Source organism: Lygodium microphyllum, chromosome 27 (genome assembly GCF_053477565.2).
Source record: "Lygodium microphyllum isolate KBCC chromosome 27, Lygodium_microphyllum_v1.1.10, whole genome shotgun sequence".
NCBI lineage: Eukaryota > Viridiplantae > Streptophyta > Polypodiopsida > Schizaeales > Lygodiaceae > Lygodium > Lygodium microphyllum.
The window spans coordinates 9,832,853-9,851,510 of NC_141161.1; positions in this window are offsets into that span (position 1 = coordinate 9,832,853).

Consider the following 18,658-nt stretch of genomic DNA (forward strand, 5'->3'; position numbering starts at 1 on the left):
CTCTTTGAACTACCATTTTAATTTTGCCTGACATCCATGGCTCCACGAGGTCACAAAAATTCAAGAAGTCCATTAGAAGCAAGGGAAGCAAGAAACGCGACTGATGGAGAAAATGACACGGTAGGAATTGGAAAAAACCCCGTTACTACAAACATGATAGAGATAACATCTCGTCGGTTTGGAAAAAATTAATGTTTTATAAGCTTATTGCTATATTTGGATTTAAATGATTATAAACGAATTTTAAAGAAATTGCATATGAACTACCGCTTAGGAAAATAGCCTAAGTAATATAATAATTAACTATTCAGTGAAAAGACTCTATCACTTGGAAAATGAATATATACCTATCATTAAGAAAATATCGTAATTATGGTTTATTTTGTGATATTTATTGTTATTTAGTTAATGACACATGTGATTATAATAATTGAAAAAAGTAGACGGTGTTAGGGAAGGGAATATTTTATACTTTTTTCCTGAAAGTAACTATCTCTATTTTATTTTTTTAATGATAAACAAATGCATATGAGTTTTATAATAATTTATAAAAAATTATTTAAATAATATCATGAAATAATCAATGCATTAAATCAACATAAAATTGCATAGGAAAATATATACTAGATTCGCATAAATTAGGTGTGTGAAAATATAATTTGATGTATAAAAGATGAAAGAAAATTTTCACTTATGATTTTTGCATTGCTTAGAATAAAGTTTTTTAGAAAAATAATAAGCATTGCACTTAAGACATAGCTAAATGAAAATTGATCTTTCTAGATAAGGTTGAAAGTTTGACAAATAGTCGAACATCATCGATTAAACCATAGAATATGAGTAGAATAAAATAAAAGTTATTTTCTTTCTAAAAACACACGCAATGTTAATATTAATGGTTATATTAGCGATTGCGTCAATATCATGAGTTGACCCACGTATGAGTTAGCAAGAAAACCTAACCTAAAATATCGAGAATGTTGAAGCAAAAATAACTATGAAATACTCGACAACCTAAAACTATCAGTATCAGAAAATTTAATAAATATCAAAAGTCTGTAAGACTTATTGGACATTGATAATAATTTGTTGATACAAATTCTAAAGTCTAAACAAACTTGGAAAAGCATTGAAATCCTGCAAAGTGCGGGTTAGGGCAGGATAGTACATAAACTACACGCCATCGGTATAAATGCCCATGTTATCTTTTAGGGCAGAAATACCAAATTTTTTGTAAGGATAAAATACACTTCAGATTCGCGAAATAACTTGCAGATCCCGAAAAAGAGTTGCAAGTAGGAAGCAAAACCCTAAGATTAAGGTGGAACCTTAAAAGAGAAACCCTAGATTTGGGTGGTGTTGCTTCCCATACTAAAAACACTTGTTGTTGTTTCTTTTTTTGATTTGTGCATGCATTGATGGTTGCACATGAAAGATTAATTGTGCTTGCATGTAATATCTCCGCACAGTAAATGTTAGTTGATTGGTTCGAAAATTAGTTAGTCAATTAATAAGTTAGTAAGATTACTAACTAAAGACTAACTAAGATAAAAACTAACTAAAAGTAATTATTAATAATTTTTATTTAATTTAAAATATTTTATTTAGAAAAATCGAGAGTCATAAATTCAATATTTTTGGACCATCCAAACTATACACATTAACCTACTGATTAATATAACTCATAAGTCTCGTTCACGTTGTAATTTATGTGAAAGGTGGCCAGGGCCCGTTTCAATCTATCTCCGCAGAATAAAAGTTAGTTGGTTAGTTCGAAACTTAGTTAGTCAATTAATAAGTTAGTAAGGTTACTAACTAAAGTATAACTAAGGTAAAAACTAACTAACATTAATTATTAATAATTTTTATTTAATTAAAAATATTTTATTTAGAAAAATCAAGAGTCGTAAATTCGATATTTTTCTTGGATTGGCAAGGACCATAGCCACCCTTCACGTAACTTACAGTGTGAACGAGACTTATGAGTTATATTAACCACTAGGTTAATGTGTATAGTTTGAATGGTCCAAAAATATTAGATTTTGGGCAAAACTAGTATAGTTTAGATACTTTAGATATTATCCTAAAAATATATATGGAGATTTTTAGAAACTGGATATCATTTAAAAGAAAAGACAAGAGATATTTTAGTTAGTTTGGAGATTTTATAAAAAGAAAAAAATAAAGAGAGGATTTGCGAAATCGCGGGCGCCGCGATCGCAGTACACAGGCAGTGGACAACACTTTGAACAGAGAAAAGAAGAAGGAGTGAACTAAGAGTTTTCTAATCAAGTGTGTTGGGGTTTTACCCCCGTTTCGGAGCCAATGGAACCATCAGATTTATGATCTGAGCATCAGATCACTAATCTTTCCAAGATCCCCCTCCACAAAGAGCTCCACTTCTCAACCACAAGCCCTCTTCTCTAATTCACTATAAATATGAGGCATGGGAGAGGCATAAGGAAGCATAAGGAGACCCCGAGAGGCTGCAAGAGAGAGGGAGAGAGAGAGTATACCCCTCCAAGAGATTGTGAGTGAGAGCTTGAGAGAGAGAGAGAGAGAGAGAGAGAGAGAGAGAGAGAGAGAGAGAGAAGAGTCCCCCCGAGAGGCTGCAAGGAAGAGAATTAGCTCAATTCTCTCTATCTCGATCCTCGAATTAACCATCTTCTCTTATACTCTCCCATCTTGAATCTATTCCACCTTCTTAATCTCTTAAGTCTACCTACGGACGATGGCCTCCAAGCGAAGAATGTCGCATGCAGATGACAATCCTGCAACCAGCAACAAGGCTTCGAGCAAAGGCATCACTGTCTACCCAACTGCGGTTCCGGTCATAAGTAATGTATTTTCAAATTGATAGATGCTTTCTTTGATTCTCGTATGAGATACGTTAGGCCCCATACTACGATGCACGAGTATAGGCCATGGGAAAGGATAAATTTCATCTCACCTACTCGAAAGAGGGAGTTTGTGAAGTGCATATATCAAGGGAAGATAATTGCACCTAGTTACATATGACTTATTTGCTAGTAGAGCAATTACAAGGAAGAATTAGTCAAGTGTTATGAATGCCATAGTCGTCAAAAGAACGACATTAAAGGATTGTGCATACAAGTGCTAGATTAAAGTATAGTTAAGGGTTACAAATAGCATAATTACTAAAAGAATATGACATTGAGAATCATGAATAGAAAGTACTAGTTTAAAGTTTAGATACTTCAAAAGTACTTAGCCTAAGAGCCCAAATATTAAGAAAACTAGATTCTAGCTCAATGCACGACCTATTGGAGTCTAATTACTTGAGATCATCTCGCACTTATCTTATCAAGTATTTACACGATATGCCTATAACATGTTTGATATATGAGGATAATTTTCTAGTTGCCTCATGACTTGACTAAGAGCTAGTACAAGAAATTAATCATAAGGGTTAAAACTAAGATGTCTTGAGTTCCGTCCGATAACGATGACTTTTTCCAATCCAAATCCAAGGTTGGGTTATCAAGCAAGGTAAGTGACCTATAGAACTTACATCATGAATAGTGTTTGAACCCTTAACATATGGCCTAGCCGAAGGAAGGAAGTGTTAAGAATCATTTTTGCATAGTATTGCTCTTAGATCCCAAGGGGGAGAGCAAATATACGATGGAAATATTATATCGTCTATTCTTGCATTGGTTGGAAAGAATGCAATTGGTTTTGTTGATTGATCGAACAACATCCTAAATGTTTTTACATTCAACTGGTTGTTAGTTGTTGTTTGGATGATTATTCCAAGTGTTTGTGAGTTATGGTAAATGCATGGCAAGGGTCTATCTGATGACAAGTCGCCATGGGAATAAAGGAATGTTTTCTTGGAAAATGATATTAGGGCTGAATGCCTTGTTTGTGCTTGATTCTTAAAGGATTTAATTAAGGAAGGATATATTGCACGAGTGGATCACCTCCATGGTCGCACCGTATATTAACCCGAGAGGGCACTGCTCGATTCATGGGCCGAAGGTCGAGTGGTAAAAGGCCAACCACGGGAATGATGTTTCATTCTTAGACAGCTTGCGGGTCAATTGGAGCTCTGGATACCCCTTGCTAGGTCTAGAATGGAGTTGAAGACCTCAGTGGACCCCAACATCTGGGCATGTTGGGAGATCCTATTCTAGATAAAGGATTGAGTTTGTGGTGCCATGTGAATTGGACCAGTTACTTCTGCAGGGCGAAAGGGATACTTGTGTTGGATAGAAGCGAAACATAATATCTCCTGTATGGGTGGGAGACAAAGACTAACTTGAAGATAAGTTAAGGAACTTGTTTGTCAATAGATTGCTTTGCTCTGTTTTTGTGTATGTGCTATAAGTTATGTGAACGAACTCTGTTCCCTAAAAGGCTTAATTAATGAAGCTGACTTTAAGTGTCACACATAAATGTGGTAGGACCTAATTAGAAAACTAAAGCTATTAAGGGAAGCGGGTGGGCGGAACCCCCCGACGGGTCTGTCCTATGGCAGGGTAGTCCCAGAGAACTGGGAGGCTTCTCACAAGTTTTTATCATCATTCGACCTTTAGGTATTGTTAGGTTAGAACCCGATTCATGCCGTTTTAGGGGACCGGAATGGGACTATGCCCTATGGGCAAAGAGGTTGAGTAGCACATCCCTCTCATTTCCCATTCTCTTTGAACCAAGTGCGGCATGGATCTGCTTTGAATTGGGTATCTCTGCGTAAAGTAGGATGTCCAAAACCCGACGCTAGAATGCTAACAAGAGACCTTGACAACTAGGAATCCGAATTTCAGGTCGATCCTAGTGGGTTCGATTGTGAACCTTCCGTTGTGAGGCGAATTTGGGAAACCCTAGGTGACAAAACTCGGAACATTCCCTAGGAGTGCCGGGCAGCGACGCTTAGATTCGTTTCTCGATAGACCGCTAAAAGAGTGCTTGGAAAGCCAATGGGCGGGCACCTCACATTGCAGCAGTTAGATCTGATTGTAAATATATAATTAGGATACTAAGAGAAAAGATCACGCTATGCCTCCCCCACGGCTATACATGGAGCCTTGCTCCAAGAGGGATTATTTTGTACCACCATGAGGAGCTTTGGACCAACCTCGACGGCGAGAGGTTGCTCGATGAGGAATCTGTTAGGCAGGAGGAGGTGGGAGTGCTAGGGAGGATCTGGCCATAAATCTCTCGATCACTCCTAGGAACGGTTTGACCCTGACGCAAATCAAGATGGGATCTTGGAGTCCCCGATACTAGTGAAGGGACAGAAATCTTGGAGGGTTTGTTTTCTTCTGCATTGACAGAAGGGATTTTCTGATGAATAGAGGTTTATCTTTTGTGTAGGAAGAAGGGAAAAATCATTGTAAATAACTTTGCGAATTAATAAATAAATATGTTTTTCCAAAAGATTATTTTCTCTGTCTTTGTGTTGTGCCATAAAATTATGCGAAGGAACCTGTGATAACGGGTTAATTAACAAAGTTTCTTTCATATGTTATAACTTAATGTGATAGGTAATTAGAAAACTAAAGAAAACTATTTGTGGGAAGTGGGTGGGCGAGATCCCTGATGGATCCGTCCTATTGATGGGTGGTCCCGGTAAGCTAAGAGCTTCTCTCAAGAGATTGAACAAAATGTTAATTAGGAGAAATTAGGTAGAGCTGAGCGTTGACTTACATAGGGTCAGGTCTTAAAACTTTGATCGTTAATTATCATAGGGGCAAGGTGTGGCGGCTGTGCCAGAACTCCGTTAAGGTTCCCTGAATCCTAACTAGTTGTTGGAAAAAAGCGTTGCACTCCATGAACCAAGGGTAACTGCGATCACTCCAATCAGACAAGAAGCCCTTGTGGACACCTTCGATGGAGCTAGCTAATGCATCGAGACCTCAATTGTCAAATTAGAACCCCGAGCTTGTAGGTTGATCCTCGTGGGGATGGCTAGTACCTTCCCTTACGGGGTGGACTCTAGGAAACCTAGAAGATAGACCCTATGCATTCTTGCGAGTGCCCGTTGAAGCCGTCTAGGATAGTTCCCCAATGAACCACTAAAATGTGCTGCCACGGAATTGTTAGGTAGGCACGTGACAAGAAAGAAGTAGCAATTGAAGATTGAAGAAAGACTTGGAGTGACAATGTCAATGGTGAGTTGTGAAAAGACTTTATAGTGGCTTTAAGATTAGCCATACTCTTTGGAGGTTTTCTCCACAACCAAGAGAGGGTTTTGAACATTCACTATAGTGTATTATCATGTATGAGTGATTGAGAGTATGTGAGAGAGAGATATTAGGTAAAAGATAGTCATTTCAGAGGCTAATATATTATATATGAGAGAGATTGTGAGAGTAGAAGACATGGCTACATTCTTGAAAACTATTACATTATCCTCATTTTACCCATTTACCCAGTTACCATAAAAGATTTACTTTGTGTGGGTGATCAAGGTCTTCATGTATGGAAGAGTTGGAGGATTTGGAGATTTGGAGGATGCCTAATATCTTCCCAATATCTTTAAGTTTTCTTTCTCTACAAAAAAGAAGTCCATCTTCTGAGCTTGAAAACTTGATTTAACCATAGCATGATTTTTTGGGTTTTTGGTTGGTTTAAGGACAAGTATTTTATTGAAATTTACATGGATGAGTGTTCTATTAATATTTACATAGAAGGGGTATTTATTTATGTACAATGTTATATTTTGGGGACTTGCCATTTGTAAAAGTCAAAGTTATACTCAAGCTCAATGAGGACATCTAGGTTTGAAGGTTGAGCCATGAGTACACATACGATGTAAGGTCATTGAGTAGTGAGGGGCCATTAATGTGATAGGCAATGTGTAGCTTCTCTTTAGTTAAGATATTATTTCAGGGCATCAAGTTTGCATGACTTGATAATGGATTGTAGAGAAGTAGACTCAAAATAGCTACGTGATATTGTTCAACCAAGTTAATGAGGTGGCTACTTATAGTGGCCATGTCATATCATAATCTATACCAATTCCTTACAATGTAACTAGAGGATATACGTCATTGCTTGAATGTCTCAACACTAGACTTGTCTTTGAAATTTAATAGTGAACACCAATGTGGGAAGCATTCAACACATCTACAATTGCTTCTCAAAAAGTTCATGTGAGAGTTACTCTTGGATGGGAATGATTTTTCAATACAAATGCTCATGCTTCTTCCATTAGATGCCAATGGAGGGAAGCATGACCATATCATTATCGGCAAGATCTAAATTGATCATATCAAGTAGTTTTAGGAAAGTTCCAAAAGTTGAATCCAACTATACAAAGAATTTTGTTAGAGAATATTTAGTTTGTTGGGCCATTTCATAAATTGAATAGTAATATCAATGCTTTTTAAAATTTTCCAAAGCTAGTGGCCTATGGTCATCACTAATCTTAAAGGAAGATACATCAATGTTTTCCTTTGCAAATAGACTAGTTAATTGAGACTAATTGAGGCATGGAGTGCATTGTGGTTGGTTTCTTGATACTCAATTAGATCTAGTTGTGATGAGAATAGTGTTTGATCATACTATTTGGCCTCTCGTAGGCTTTCAAATGTCATCATATTGGGAACTCACCAGGAACAAAAAGGTTCACAATAGGGTGCTTAATTTTACAAACCATCATGGCACTAGAGTTCTCATTAGGTGCAATAGTTGTGGAAGTCTTGTGTAAAAAATAGTTGGATTTTTTCATGTGCTTTGGTAGTAGGACTTGTTTTGCTTGATCCTTCTTTTTTTTTTCTACAAAGGGGAATTACGGTTCCCATTTCTAAGTGCTCATGCTTGCTCATGTAGAATTGGGCAACACCTCTTGGATGCATGATGATTGCTCATGTAGAATTGGGCAACACATCTTGGCTTGACGATTGCAATAGCTAGTGATGCTTAGGAAGCCAAATATTTCAATGACCTTGATATTATACTTTCACATAGAGTATGGCCTTCGGTACCATCAAGGTATCCTATGATGCCTCCATTAAGTATATCTATGTTTTTGGGCTCTTTGGTGGTGAAAATATATGGTGGTCCAAGTAAACCTTGTTTCATTTTGGGACTGGGTCATTGGAATTTTTTATGTTTTGATTGACGGTTGGGGTGAAGGGATGGGGGTAGTAATCCGCATGTGCCCTCCTATAAACAAATTTGTAAGACTGAAAGCTGAGATGACTTGTGTATTGGTAAACTACAAGTGAATATACTTGTCAATATAATTGACATTCCATTTTGTAAGATATTTGAATTGGTGTCCTAGGAGTATTTCAGTTCCAACCCTTCACTATTTGGTAAAACATAGAAGATGATCAAAATGCTTTTAGTTCTCCATAGTTAATAGTCTACATTTTCCTAGCAATATAAATAGGGTTTGCCTTCATGGATTTGATTTAGCATTGGTTGGATGTAGATGTGATTGTTCCAATTCTCTCCCTTGGTAGCAATAAGGAAGGGTTTTGAAATCATCTCCCTCATGAATGAGTGCATCAGATATCATTACCTTGGCCATGATCAATTGGATGTGAAGGTAGGCTGGTGGAATTTAGAGATTGTCAAACCTATTAATAGTCACTAGCCTAACATTAAAGCTTCTAGGTGTGTGTGTGTGTGTGTGTGTGTGTGTGTGGTGGGGAGTTTGAAGGTTGGGGGTGTCATTGCAATTTTTGCTCCATTTGACCATACCAAATTTGTTGGATCATTATGATGGACTTAACAAGAACGTCAAGTTTCTTCATGTGTGGCTCATGTAAATAATGTCTCAGAGGGTATTATCATTTAATACTACAACTGTTAAAGTGTCCAATACTTTTCCCTTCCAAGGCTTCTAACCCTATGCTTCCAATCTTATTGATTATGCAAACACAATAGGTCCAAGCCTTGAAATTTAAGCTTTTGTTTATGGACTTTGATTGGCTATAAGAATACTAGGTCACCTTTCTTAAAGGATCATTATTAGATATGCTTATTAAACCACATGTTGTGTTAAGCCTTTTTATATGGTCTTTTAAGAAAGAAAGTCATGAGTTGCCACATGTCTAGTTTCCATGAGATATCTGAGTTTCATGAGGTATTTAGCCCAAGAATTAGTGTATGAGTCTACTATTTAGGTACTACCATATAGAGACCATGGATGACAAAGTCAACTAGTATGACTGCTTTAGTTCTATAAGTCAACATGAACTTGAGGTTGAGAAAGATTTGGTTCGGACATTGACAAAGTATCATCTACTTGTGGCTATTTTCTCAAGGGTAATAAGGGTTAGACTTCTGACTCAAAACAAGGAATGTTGATAAGAGAGGTTTGATGAATTCATTTAGAAAATGGGTTCCTTGATCATTGACCATTTCAATAGGGTAGCCAAATCATGAGATGGCTTGCCTCCATAAGAATTTTTCTATGGTACGGGAATCATTCTTATAAGAGTGATCCTAGCCTCTACCCACTTGATCATGTAATTAGCTAGCCATGATGATATGGGGAGCTTGGGAAATATTAAGCAATAGGGCTAATGGGTCCCATAAAGTTTATACCCCCTTGATTACTAACTATTTCAATGGGGCAAAAAAATTGCGAGATAACTTGCTCCCATAAGAATTTTGCTATGGTATGGGAATCATTCTTACAAGAGTGACCTAGCATCTACCCACTTGGTCATGTAATTAGTTGGCCATAGTGATGTAGTTCTTGGGAAATACTAAGCAATAGGGCTAATGGGTCCCCATAAAGTCTATACCCCACTTTTTGAAGGGTTAATAGGAAATCATAAGGGAGAGCTTCATTTTATCTTTCCAGATTAGTAGTTTGGTTTATTAGTACATGTCACAATGTTTGATGAAACAGGCTCCATCCTTAAATAGGTTTGGCCACCACAACTAGGATTATAAAATCTTCTTGGCTATGGTGTTTGCCTCAAAATGATCACTTGCAATCTATTTGTGTGCTCCATGTAGCACTCCTCAATTTCACGCTCACATATACATCTTTGAAGGAGATTGAGTCGTCTTGCCCCACTAGACATATTGACCAACAATCATTTGCTAAGGTTAGGTCTTGATTAAGAGATGGGTGAGCTACACCTTTTCAAGACATCAATCTAGTAGTCCATTTTCTAAAATATAAACAATATCAATTGTCTAATGGAATGCGACATTTTCCTTGAATAGTTTGGCCTCTTATTATATCCTAAACAAATGAGCATCTAAGAGATTATATTCAATCTCGATCACTTTCTCTCCATTGGTGATGCATGTCAAGAATCGCGTGGTGGGGGGATTTTCTTGAGATGCGGCGCCAAACACACTCTGTATACACAAGAGAAAGCTCACTAAAGAACACAAGAAGAGAGATGGAGACCAAAACATTTTCTTGCTGGTTTCTTCTTTTTCTTCCACGCACTATACAATGTACACAAAGTATAGATAAGATACAACATAGAGGAAAGTGACCTACTAAGTCAAACAGTGCATAACCGACTATACTAATCGATTGGTGCTATGTCTTTGCCAACTGTAGGCAGGTGTAACAAACTAAATATAATAAGTGATAAGTCAGTGGCCATGTGAGTATCATAATGACCACCAACATGCTAAGTGTAGACGTCCACACCCAGCTAGCCAGGCAGTCCATCATCAATATTCGCATGTGTTGAGCTTGCCATCTCAACACTCCCCCTCAAGCTCAACTCTATCTCTGCAACTCCAAGTAAGCTTTGGAACTTTCGAAGCTTCTCTGCACCCAATGCCTTTGTGAAAATGTCAGCTATGTGATCCTGTGTGCTCACATATATCAAGTCTATCTCTCCTGTAAGTACCTTCTCTCTCACAAAGTGGTAGTGCACCTCAATGTGTTTTGTCCTAGCATGGAACACTAGATTCCTAGCTAGCTGTATGCTGCTCATGTTGTCGCAATGAATGACAACTGGACCATATCCCTGCACATCCAAATCACCTAATAACTTTTGCAGCCATACCACCTCACATGCTGCCATAGCAGCACCTTTATACTCAGCCTCCGTACTCGATAAAGCAACTGTAGGTTGCTTTTTGCTGCTCCATGTAACTACTGCACTACCAAGGGAAAACATGAATCCACTTATATATCTTCTATCTAACATGCTACTAGCCCAATCTGCATCTGTGTATCCAAAGACCTGTATGTCCTTACCTGCCTCATAAAAAAGTCCATAATGTAAAATGGACTTCACATACCTCAATATACATCTAACTGCATCCAAATGAGGCTTTCTAGGCATCTGCATAAACTGACTAACAAGGCCAACAGCATAGCTCAAGTCTGGCCTTGTGATAGTCATGTAAATCAAACTCCCTACTATCCTCCTGAACATAGTAGGGTCTTCTATCTCATCCCCAACATCAGAACTTAACTTCACATTTTGCTCCAATGGTACTGAAATAGGCTTACATGCTGTCACACCATACTTGGATAACATATCCAAGCCATATTGCCTTTGGTCTCTTCTCTCCCTCTTCTTCTCCTTCTTCTTCTCTTCTCTCTCCCTCTTCTCCTCCTTCTTCTTCTCCTCTCTCTCACCCTCTTCCTCTCCTTCCCTCTCCCTTCTTCTCTTCTCTCTCTCTCTCCTCTTCTCCTTCCCTCTCTCCCTTCTTCTTCCCCTTCTTCTTCTTATTCTCTTCCTTCTTCTCTTCTCCTTCTTTTCTTCTCCTTCTCTCTCTTCTCTCCCTCTTCTTCTCCTTCTTCTCTTCTCTCTCCCTCTTCTCCTCCTCCTTCTCCTCTCTCTCACCCTCTTCTTCTCCTTCCCTCTCTCCCTCTTCTTTCTACCTTTCTCTTCTTCTCGCTGAGCACACTGGGGCAGGGGGGAGGGGGAGGGGGGCTGCTAATTAGGATGCCAGGGGGGAAGGCCGTGCTGTAGTCTACCAGGGGAGCATTGTTGTTGCTGGAACCGAGGGCACCGATGTAGGTGACAAGGCTGGAGGGGGGGGACACTGTCTGTCCGCAGGGAGGGGGGAGCCTCCCCTTTATAGGAGGGGGGAGTGTGGGAGCTTTCGCTCAACCGCCAAGACCCACGGACCGCTTATTGTTTCAAGCATTCCAAACCGAGCACTAATGGCTACCTCTCACATAGCCAACACGCCTTCCATATCTACGGGTGTAGTGAGCTTACCTCCATGCCGTTCGAGTTACCTCCTCTCCTGCACACTCCGATAGCTCCACGATCCAAGTGCAAGCTTCAAGCAAGCTCCATCCTCAAGCTCCACACTCCAAGATCCATCACTGCGAGCAAGAGAAGATGAGAGAAAAGAAGAGAAGAAGAGAGGAGAAGATGGAGAGCTTCTCCACCCCACGGTCCCTCACCCTCACACTCTCACACTCCCTCTCTCAAGCACAAGCTCAAGCAAGAAAGAACAAGAAGGAGAAGAAGAAGAGGAGAGCCACTTTTTGCCACACACAAGAATGAGCTTCTCATTCACTTTTCAACTTTATATACAAAACCCTAAATCCCTTTTGGGCGGTCATCCCCTTTTTTACATGGTCGGCCGCAGCCTAGGCCCTTTTTCTCATGGTCCTCCTATCTTCCTAGCTTCCTTCCCACCGTCCGTCTATGTTTACAAATTGCATGAGTGAGAGCCCCGGTGCTCCTTGAATTAAACCATGATGCGCTTGCGCTCTTTTACAAGGGTTTTGACTTGCTCTTTTCCTTGTGCGCCTTTGTCTTCCATTTCTCTTTGCTTTGGCCTTTGTCTTTGTCTTCAGTTTTAGCTTTCTGGATTTTCCATCGCCTGGCACTTTTTTACAAGATTTCAGGGTGCACCTTTGTATTTTAAAATGCACATTTCCCTTTTTTGCAGCTGCCTTGGACTTTTAAGGTTGCCCTTGCGCTTTTGGCCTTTTCTCCTCTTCTTTCTTCAGTCGAGCTACCTTTTTTCTGCCTTTGCCCTACATCTTTTTATTTCCTTTTGCTTTCTTCATGTTGGGGTTAACATTACCCCCCTCCTAGCCAATCCCATGGCACTCATGGTCATAGGTAGCAGGCGTTAGCATGCATTGAAGACGTGGGTGGCAAGGACGGCGGGGGTTGCCATGGCGGAGTGTCGGTAGTGATGGGGAGGAAGGTCATTGGGGGCACGTTGGTGGGTTAAGTTGTAGGTGGTAGGGCAATATGAGGTGGTGGTAGGGCTGTAATTTGGGGGGGGGGTTGCCCGGATGGAGTACAAGTGGCGGTTTGTTGGGGATTCAGTGTATGATGATTCTTGGCAGGCTTACAGGGTGATAAGGATAGGAATTCAGAGTTGAGTGTTGATGAAGAGTGAACGACACCTTCGTTGGAGTCGTCAATACCTGCAATTGAAAAACCTCCCATGTGGTCTCTCCCTGAGGGTAGTGCTAGTCTTTTTATCGTGCGCAAGACATATTTTGATTAGTTTGGGAGACAGGTCGAGCCTGGAGTATTGTCCTACACTTGAGGACCCAAACTGTGTATAGACTGTAGTGCAGATATTATGTGAGTTTCCGTGTATACTTAGAAATTATGTAGGTAGAAGACTATGGCATGGTGGCTCATAACGTCATGTGGATGAAGCAGAGTGGTCCATGGTGGAAAGAAGTACATGTGAAGGTGGGTGCGCCATTGTGTGCATTATGATTGTAGACGTAGCAGGATAGGGCATAGGAATAGTGTACGATCCGGAGGTGGGTGACATTGGCATGTGGATGAGAACAGTGTATTGTTCATGGCCCTTCGTGCAGTGCATGCCCCAATTGGGTGCCATGGTTTTAAGGCAGAGTGTGAGAGGGCATTGTGGGAAGGTGCAAGGTGATAGGTTTAACCATAGACGTGACAAGCTTCCTAGGGCTATCCTGCCCTTGATATGCCCTGAAGTATTGTGGGTGATGGTAGGGGGCTAGGGGGCCAGCGACGGAGCCAGCCAACCAAGGTCACTGGACGCACCTAATTTTGAGGACCCCTAGGTGCGGTGATGTGCGCGTGGGTGTGTTTTTTTTTTCTCTTCTCTTCTCTTTTTTTTTTTTGGTCCACAGTACAACCATTGTAATATGCAGGGGCTATGAGCCTTTCAATGGGTTGGGACATGTCAAGCCTCGGAGGTGCGGGAAATGGATGTGACCGCGACGAATTTGCCCTAGCCCCATTGTTAGGGGAGCCATTGTTGCGATATTGGTACGATTGTAGTGCCCCCTGTCATGAGTGCAGAGCGTGACTCAAGAAAGCCCATGACTTCGAGTGGGTTCGTGTGATGTGTGCACTCGCGAGGGTGATGGTTCGCATTCAACAGCATGACTTTGTTGCGGTTAGTGCACGGTCATGGTTTTGTAGTGACCCAGACATTGAACATGTTTGCACGAAGACCTGTGTTATCCTGCATCCACTTGTCACGTCATGAGAGCACATGCTTGATTTCGTTAAGTAATTCAACAGATGTAGTTATGTTAAAACATGACTTTTCGAAATGCTATGATGTTAATCGCACTGCATATGCGATCGCTTGTCAAAGATGCGGCATGTATTAGCTATAGGTAGTAGAAGTTGCACAAGTGGGGGGTTTCCCTTTCACCCATCAAAAGACAAAAAGTTAGGTCCTATTAACTTGTTAAGGTTCTCGTACATCCTAGGGCTTAGTCGATTTCTACTAGGCGGGGTGAGTCCAATTGGTTGGGCGACTGGGCTGGTGCTGTTGTAGGATTGTTGTGAGGTCGGGTAGGGCACATGTCGGCCAGGACATGGATAGTACAGTCCCGGGCCACCGCCAGTTCCAAAATGCTTTTAACTAATTCATCGAACTCTTCCCTGTCCCTAGCCGCCTTTCCTGCTCTTGGGCATCTGGTGCTTGAGCGCTCGTGGGGGATTTGTGCAACTGGTGTTGCCATAGCTTGCACGCTTAGCTGAGCTTTGACTTTCCTGGTCCGAGGATTTTCAAGTCTTCGTTCGGGACGGTGCCATTTCGGTCTGTGCTTCTTTGCATATCTCTTGAGAGTGGATACATAGCGCACCGGTGGAGGGGCGCGTGCCGCGTGCTCCCGTCATCTGCGAAGAGCATCTCTGCATGCCAGCTGTCCGTGGTTCTCCATGTTTTTCTTCTGGAAGCCTGCAAGATGCAATCCAAGAGTTAGGCCTTGATACGGAATAAGATTGTTCGCATAGGAGGGATTTCAGTGTGGGTTGTCAAATGCATATGACTAGAAGAGAAGGTGCGAAACATGCTGTATTCATTGTAATGGTGTCCCTCTAGCCTCTAACTATGAGCAGAGCGTGACTCACGTCGAGTTACATTGGTTGGTGGTCCTGCGTTTGGAAGGCTCATCCTCGGAAGGATGGGATGGGAAGGGAAAAGTGTGTAGAGAGGGATTGTGCCCTGCTTACATCATGAGGGATGTTGGTCAGGGCTTTCCATGGTAGCAATGGGGGGTGTATGCCCTTTGCCCGGAGGCGAACATGATCTGGTGAAGGGAGCTGGCCCAGCATAGCCTGTTGGCCCCGATTCTTTTGTCTGCGCTTGACTTTTTATTGCTTGTGTGTATTGATAATGTCTATACAAGGTGACACAAAAATCATTGTTTATATATATATATATACATTTTTTCGAATCCTTGTCGCTTCACTAGGATAGAAACCAATTGTAGAACTCAGGATTGTACTGAAGCGTGGCACACGCATCTAGTACACATGGTAGCTTACTCAACACTGATAAATATTTCTCCACATCGAGTAGCATGGAACCTTGTCCGAGTCTACTGGCGACATGTAACTCCTCCTCAGTGAGAACCTTATCAAGTAGAGGGTTTTCTTGGCTTGGTTTAGCCAAATCCTTGCCTTGAATGGCAGTCAACGCTGGAAGGGAAGTTGATGCCACATAGGTTGGGTCTCTTTGGGATCGCCATTTGGCCAATCGCTCCTCAGAGATTGTCATGATCTGAGCCCCTAGTTCGGCCATTGCAATGTGGCTTTCACACCAACACTGCTCAAATCGACTTCGGCCTACTGACAATTGCTTTAATTGCTCTATGTCTACGAGATTCAGTTGGCAGAGCGCCTCATTGAATGTGACAGTTAAGCGCAGTTCGTCAGCTTCCTTGCCCGAGATGAGTAGCAAGCGTTCATGCAGGAGCCTACTATAGTGTTCATCAAGGTGTTCCTGCTCTTCCCAAGATAAAGGGAAGGGCAAGTAGTCTCCAAACTTCTCTTTAGGGAATGCGCGCATGTCTGCCAGGACATAGACACGAGCGAACACCTTGAGCTTGGCATCCAACTCAGCTAGGCATTCTGAGACACCTCTATGTTCCACGAGGCCTTGCTCGGTTGCCATCTCATGTAAGGCTCTAGGAGTTTGCCTGGGCTTTAGCGTAGCTGGGGGCTCAGGCCTAGAAGAGCAAGATCGATCAATGCTAGGAGTGCTCATGCGCTTGGGATTTCCATGGTTCTCTTGAGGTGTCATCATTGCGTCATGATTCTCTTTGGACGTGATTGGTATGAATTTGTCGCCCTGTTGTGGCAATGTTATCTCCACTCTTGATTGGTCGACGAGAGTTCTATTGTCGGTGGATTGAGCGTTGGAAGCAACTGTTGATGGCAATGGCTGGTTTAACTTTTCAGAGCATGCGGATGTGTCTGAGGTTTCACCACTATTAGGAGGGGCATCAATGGGTTCAGTGGTGGCTGGACTTGATGCTTTATTCCCCAGTTCTCCAGCGCTTTTGGTTTTAACACTCTTGGGGTCCAGGACCACTTGTAGCTATTGTTGTTTGCGTTATTTTCTCCTCTTTCTCTTGGTCAGTGAAGGCATGTCTCTCAATGATTCAGGACCTTGGACTAGGTCAACTGTTGTTGTGCCTGGTTGGGCCTTAGCATTTCCTTTCCCTAGTGTGTCCTCATGGAACATAGCCGTGTCCCGCTGAATAGCCTTGCTAGGCTGAGTGGGTTGGTGTGTCATTTCCTTGGCCACACCTTTGAGGGGTTTCTCCTCGAGCCTAGGCTTCGGGTGCTTGGGACAGATGGGAGTTGTCAAGGCTACTGGTTGTGGCACCTCCTCCTTAGATGAAGCATTAGGGACATGTTCCGCAAGGGGTGTGGTCACAGCCGAGGGCTGCGACTACTGCGATCCCTGGTCGAGAGCAGTGGCGTTTAGCCCAGTGGGTTGGTCACTCTTGGTGGATCATAATGTGGAGTCCCTAGGGCGATCGGACGTGTTCATGTCTTTTGTTGTCCTCTGAACACCCACCTGTGTGGATCGATCCTAAGTTGATCTAGTCACATTGGGTTGCACGGGAGTATCTTGGGCCGAGAGCTACGGCCAGTGTCATGTTTCCCCTCTTGGGTATTTGGAAGCTTTAATGGAGACAGAGGTTGGGAGTGAGCCCCTACCATTGACAGCTATTGTTGTGCCTCCGGGGTTCGTTTGAGTAGAGAGGACGTAGGGGACCTAGGACTCTTAGGCAGCCTTGGCACCGGCTGAATGATTTGCTTATGATTATTGGAGGATTCTGTCGTTAGCTTTGCTGAGCAATTAGCCCTATCATGAGTGACGTTGGGCCTGTGGTGCTCCATGTCCCCTTGGGAAGTCAAAGGCTCCTTGGCCACTAGTGGACCTCGTGCACATTTGACGGATCCCTCTAATATTTTCTTGCTAGGCACATTAGGCTGAGGATCTAGTATTTGATGGGTCCTGTTCGGTTTCCTGATTTCAATCATGAGGGGCGCAATCACTCCAACATTTTTGGCCCGAGACTCGGATTCTCGTTTAGGGATCCTCCCATGTCTTGTTCTTTTTTACCTAATTTGGGCTCCTGACCGAGGTGGTTTAGCAGGAGGTTTCGGTACCCAAATCCATCGAGTGCCTGCATAATACCCTTGAGCACGACGTAGCACCTTGGATATCCATCGTGGCGTCGTGTGTGCTCTCCATGGATGCCTTTGTCTGTAAGGCTTGGGCTTCTTTCATGATCTTCTATGATATTTGTAAGTCCAAGCCCTATCCTTGGGCTTATCTCCTACCCTCTTTGTTTCAAGTATGGCCTCACTTAGTGGTTCTCTCCGTTCAACCTGCGCTTGTATCAACTCTTTCAACAGCTCCCTGCTCTCATTACTAGGCTTGCTTGGTATGTCAGAATGCTTTTTTCCCTTCTCTCGAGGTTTGGTGAGGTCCCCCTTGCTAAAGGTCACGATTATCCTCACACCTGGTAGTGCTAGGTGTATCCTCTGTGCTATATAGTCGGCTTCACACTTCGTTGCCTTTTTGAAGGGCCTTCTTAGGAGGATTTCCTTTCCATAATTCTCACTATTCGGAGGAACATAAAACAGGACTGGCAAGCTTTTTGTTTCAATAGTTACAAGGATTCTGCACTTCCCTAGAAGTGCTTGCGGGTGTTCCCCATAAGGATTAAGAGTTGCATTAATCGGTTTGAGCTCTGGTTGACCCAGTAGCATCCATGCTTCGTAAGTCAAGATATTGAAATCTGCTCCTTCATCAATGAGAGCATCAACACTATGCTCTCTTTTTGCGGTGAGTTTGACCCTAAGATAAGCAGGTGGTACTATGTCTTCATCGTTCGGGTCTTGGTTTACAGCATCAAGCCCTTTGATACATGCCCTTGAGTCCCTAGCTGCACAGTCAGAAGCGGATTCTCCACGGAAATCTTGGGTTATCTGTGCAGTGCTGCTCAGGGTACATCTATTGC